Source organism: Artemia franciscana, chromosome 18 (assembly GCF_032884065.1).
Source record: "Artemia franciscana chromosome 18, ASM3288406v1, whole genome shotgun sequence".
Classification (NCBI taxonomy): Eukaryota; Metazoa; Arthropoda; class Branchiopoda; order Anostraca; family Artemiidae; genus Artemia; species Artemia franciscana.
The window spans coordinates 15,038,985-15,044,984 of NC_088880.1; positions in this window are offsets into that span (position 1 = coordinate 15,038,985).

The window sequence follows — 6,000 nt, forward strand, 5'->3', positions numbered from 1 at the left end:
ATGACCTAAGCTTCTCACACAATAGTTAAATAAAAAACAAGTTTTTTTTAACTGCAACTAAGGAGCGACATTAAAACTTAAAACGAACAGAAATTATTCCGTATATGAAAGGAATTGTCCCCTCCTTGACACCCTGCTATTTACGCTAAGGTTTGACTCTTTGCCACAACTCTACTTTAAAAATAATAAAAAAAACTTTAGCGTAAAGAGAGAGGCGTTGAAGAGGGGACAACCCCTTTCTTATAGGGAATAATTTATGTTCGTTTTAAGTTTTAAAGTCGCTAATTATTTGCAGTTCAAAAACTTGTTTTTTTTATATTTAATTTCTGAAAGTTTTTGAATTAACGCATGCTTTGATTTTGGCTTACCGTACATGAATAAATAAAACGAAATTTGCATATTAATTTTTTTTTACTAAATGGCTTTCTCGTAATTTTGATCGGACGATTTTGATAAAAAAAAGGGGTGGGGGAGAAGGCCTAGTTGGCCTCCAATTTTCGGTTACTTGAAATGCAACTAGATTTTTTTTTTTACGAATGTTTTTGTTAGTAATAAACATACATACCTTACAAATTAACTTACGTAACGAACTTCTATATTTGCGTATTTGTACTACGTATATGAGGGGATTCGCCCCCTTGTATATACCTTGCTCTTTAGATAAAGCTTGAATTTTGTCCCCAATCCTTAAGAATGACTTCTGAATAACAAAAGCCGTAGAATAAATTGTTGAAATTACTAAAAATACTTTAACGTAAAGAGCGAGTTATTGTAGAGGAGACGAACTCCCTCATATACGTAATGTTTTATGTTTGTTTTAAGTTTTAATACTGCTCATTACTTCCAGTTGATTTTTTTTCTCATCGCTTCCTTTTTTTAATAATTCTAGAAAATCCTGCACCCCCTTCATGGAAATTCTCTTCTCTCATAATAAATTCCTCCATGGAAAGATCCTAACACGTAACCACCCTCCCCCTTGATCCATCCCCGCCCCAACGCGAAAAAGTTCCCCTGAAAACGTCTGTACACGTCATAATAACCTTTACTATATGTACACAATAATCAAAGTTTGTAACTTGCAAAGCCCATCCCCCCGGGGACTGTGGAGGATTAAGTCGTCCCCAAAGACCAAGCTTTTTGTTTCCAATTAAGCTGAACAGAATGGCTATCTAAAAATTTTTTATCTGTGACTTTGGGGGAAAATATTCGTGGAAGGGGGCCTAGGTGCCCTCCAATTGTCTTGGTCAATTAAAAAGGGCACTAGAACTTTCAATTTCTGTTAGAATGAGCCCTCTCGTCACATTCTAGGACCACTGGGTTGATACGATCGCCCCTGGAAACAAAAAAAACAAAAAAATAACAAACAAACAAATAAACACACATCCGTGATCTATCGTCTGGCAAAACATACAAAATTCCACTTTTTTGTAGATAGGAGGTTGAAACCTTAACAGTAGGGTTCTCTGATATTCTGAATCTGATGGTATGATTTTCGTTAAGATTTTATGACATTTAGGAGTTGTTTCCCCCTATTTTCTAAAATTCGGCAACTGTTCTCAGGTTCGTGGTTTTTGATGGGTAAGACTAAACTTGATGAAACATATATATTTAAAATCAGCATTAAAATGTGATTCTTTTGATGTAGCTATTGGTATCAAAATCACGTTTTTAAGAATTTCGGTTACTATTGAGCCGGGTCGCTCCTTATTACAGTTCGTTAGCACGAACTGTTTGATTGACAATATTTTTGTTCAAGTTTCCCGGCTTCTGCTTCTGTTTTAGTTTCAGATATGTGTGACCACTACCCCATTTTGGCATCGTATTCAGTACAAGAACAAGAAATTTTGAGTCATCAGATTAACCAAAATTTGAAAGTTCTGAATTTATCGCATGATAATTTTAAACTTTGAAAGAGGAAGTGGGTAAAATAGATTGGTCGTCATTGTATGAAGAAAACAATGTAGATAAAGCTTTCAACTGTTTCATTGTATTGTTATGGAAAAATTGAAGAAGTAGTCCGCAGCTCCAGGAAGTTCTTCCTCGGCGTCCGTAGGTTTCTAAAAGTCTTTCTTGATTGTATGAACAAGAAGATGAAAATGAGGAAGGATTATTTAAGTGAACCAACGGAATTTTCACAAGAATGATATAAAAATATAATAAGGTGCTTCGTAATTCTAAAAATGAAAAGGAAAAGAATTGTTTTATTAAAATCTAGATTTGTGGAAGCAATGGTAAGAATACATGGAGTGTTATAGATTCAGTTTTAAAACCTGGTTCTAAATGTTCTGATATGTCAAAAAAACTGACTCAAAAGCTTGTAGCTATAGAAAATCAAAGTAAAATTCCAGGAAGTTCAGTACCTTTTTTTAGTGAAGTTGTAAGGGAAACGATAGATGAAGTTCCGATGAAGTCAGACGAAGTTCGTCACAGCTATAAACATTTTCTTCTTCCTCCGTGTAGGGATTCGATGGAATTCATCCCGATTCCTGATTATGATGTTGTGAATATAATTAAGAATCTGAAAAGTAGTTCTTTTTCAGGATGTGATGTAATTGGTACCAAAATGGCCATTTTAAAGGAGGAGATCCATAATATGTGTCTAATTATAAGGTAATTTCACTTTATATACTTTTTGTAAAATTAAAAAAAAAACAGTAAATAAACAACGTGCAAATATTTTGAAATTAAAGGGTTTTCTGAATTAGAGACAATTTGGCTTTCATCCTGGCCGCTCTTCATAAGATACTCTTGCTTCACTATTCCTTTTATAAATAATATGATAGATCAGAGTAAAACTCATATGACAAAACTTTTAGACATAGAAGGCGTTTGATTGTATATCCCATGATATCCTGCTTGGTAAGTTAGACCATATTTTAGGTGAGGGGCCATCTTTTTTCATGGCTTCAAAGCTACATAGAAAAAAGATCAATTATAATTGTGAATAATCATAAATCTGCAAAGAAAATGAATCGCACAGTGTCCTAAGGTTCGATTCTTAGCCCTCTTTAATTTATTATCCACATTAACGACTTGCAGTTTATTTTTGAGCATCCCCAGTTTGTTGCTGCAGTTTGTGACCTCAAACTTCAATGTCTAACTCAAGTTGGGAATCGAGTTCTGACGAAATGTTACAGAGCTTTGCAGATGAGAAAACGATTGGATGTGCTAACGGTGATTTTAAGGTACTGGTTTATCGACAGCGACAGACGATTGAGCATGTTTACTTGTGGATGGATGCTAACAAGATGACTATAAATGTTAAGGAATCCCATATTTTACTATTTTCACGAGTATGAAAGCTTCAGCCTTTTTTCACAGGTCTCCAAACGACTAAAGGCCTAATTCAGGGATCAGAAAATGGATTTATAAGGTATCTGGGTGCGTGCATTGATGAAAATTTTTATTTCAAACATCATTCTACAGCGGTGAGGCTAAAAGCTTCTAATAATCTGGGAATATTAAAAAAACTTAAGCACTTTTTTCCTGTTGAAATCCTTCATCTTGACATTATTTTCTTGTGAGCTACAAACCCATAAACCAAGCAAGCGATAATGTAAAGGAAGAATTTTGCAGAAAGCTGCTATCAGTTGCCAGTGATATACCAGTGAGTTGCCAGTGATATAGACATGACATAGCTTTTTTTCGTCGGTGATTTCAACGCAAAAATTGGTGACGATGGCGAATATTGCCCCCAGTTTGTGGGTTGCCATGGCCTCGGTAATCGGAACGAAAATGGTGACTAATCAATTTTGCGCTCTCGAATGACCTGGTTATTGGTGGGAGTTTGTCCCAACACCGTGATATTCACACATATTTCTAGACCTCTCCAGATGGCGTCACCAGAAATCAGATTGAGAAGTCAGAAATCAGTCGCAAATAGTGCACTAGCCTCATGGACGTAATTCACACAGAGGAGCTGACGAAGGTCAGATCACAACCTGATGATTGACGAACTTAAAATCAAACTGAAGACTAATATCAAACAAGTACCCAATCCAACACCACCTATTGACTATGAGAAACTACTTCATAGCAAAGTAAAAATAAACTTTGTGATCGAACTTTTTAAAAGATCCAAATCACTTTCCGTGCCACAGAATAGAGAGAAAAAGGAACTGTGGGAAGCTGCGAAAAACTCCTTCCATGCAGCAGCGACAAAAATACTGGGGTACAATAAGCGCCCTAAAGAACAATGGCTCTCTGACTGAATTTGGAATCTCATTGGGGAGAGAAAACTCACAAAACAAACCCTTCTTCAAAAACCAAACACCAGGCCGTTTAATCTTAAAAAAAGCACGCTACCGCCAAGCAGACAAAGCCGTAAAGAAAAGTGCAAGGAATGACCACCAAGCCTTGATCGAGAACAAAGACAAAGTTACTGAGGAAACAGCCAAGAGAGGAGATTCTAGAGTTCTATATCAAATCACAAGTGACATCTTTGGAAAGAAGTATACCGTCAACGGCCCAGTTCGAGACCCTTCTGGTGTACTCTTGACCGAACCAGCAGCAGTGAATGAGTTATGGGCATCCCATTTCAAAAGACTCTTCAGTAGGCCACCACCCGATTGGCCACCCGAATTCTCGCAACGCCTTCCTTCTCCCTAAGCATTATTGTGGAGCCACCAAGCGCTGTAGATATTCAAGCAGCTGTCAAGAGACTGAAAAATGGTAAATCCCCAGGAGAAGACCGTATATCAGCAGAGATGACAAAGGTCTCAGTTGCAGCACTAATAACATTTTGGACCACCTTCTTCGCTACAATATGGGAAAAGGAAAAGGTACCAGTTGATTGGAAGCGCAGCATACTAATACGCCTGTTCAAAAAGGGTAATGCTAATGTCCCACGAAACTGGCAAGGAATAAGCTTGCTTTCGATCCCCAGTAAACTACTGTGCCATATCACTCTGAAGAGAATCCAAAATGAGCTCGAAAAGCACCTAAGGGACGACAATACGGGTTCTGCCCGCATTGTTCTTACGCCGATCTTATTTTTACTTTGCGAGTCCTCACTGAAGAAGGTCGCGAACGGCGCTCAAAGCTTTATATGATTTTTATAGACTTTGAAAAAACTTTCAACTATGTAGATCGGGCGAGTTCGTGAAAAATCCTTCTAAATTAGGGGATCCCAAGTAAAATAATCGTAATTATTATAGATGTTTACGAGGACAGCGAGTGCTGCATCAAGACACCCGAAAGGCCAAACCCGATACTTTTGACTTCTATCTGCGTCAAACAAGGCTGTATACTGTTGCAGTTATGTTATGTATACTGTTACGTTTGCTGTCAGTCGATGTGATAATCATCAACAACATTCTTCGTGACCAACGGTATCAACTTTCTTCCGAAGTGACAGCTAGTGACCTAGACTTTGCAGATGACATTACAATGCTACAGTTGTGCAAGCAACGTCTGCAAGAGCATCTAAACAGGGTCAGCGAAAAAGCAAGCCAACTTGGCCTAAGAATAAATTCAAGCAAAACCAAAACAATTGCAACTACTTATTCCCCATTTTATATCAGATGTGGATATAAGGAAATCGAGCAGGTCGTAGAATTCGAGTACCTTGGAAGCATAGTGAAGAATAAAGGATCAATATCCAAAGAAATAACGACAAGAATAGGTCGGGCGAACGCTGCCTTCAATGGGCTCAAGCGTATATAAAAGTCAAAAAGTTACTAGACCCGGCATAAGTTACGTTGAGCAGCAACGTCATCCCACTCCTGCTTTGCGCAGGCTAAACCTGGAGTTTGAACCAACAACAGGAATAGAATCCTTACATTCGGTAACAATTGTCTTCGAAGGACTTGAAATATTCATTGGTCAGACAGAATCACAAATGAAAAATATGTAAACTTGCTAACCAGCCTCTGGTGACAGATATCATTGGAGGTGGAGACATTTGGGCTACGTTCTCCGAATGTAGGACACTCAGATCCCAAAATCCACTTCACATTGGCACCCAAACGGAAGTCGAAGAAAGGGAAGACATCGGAACGT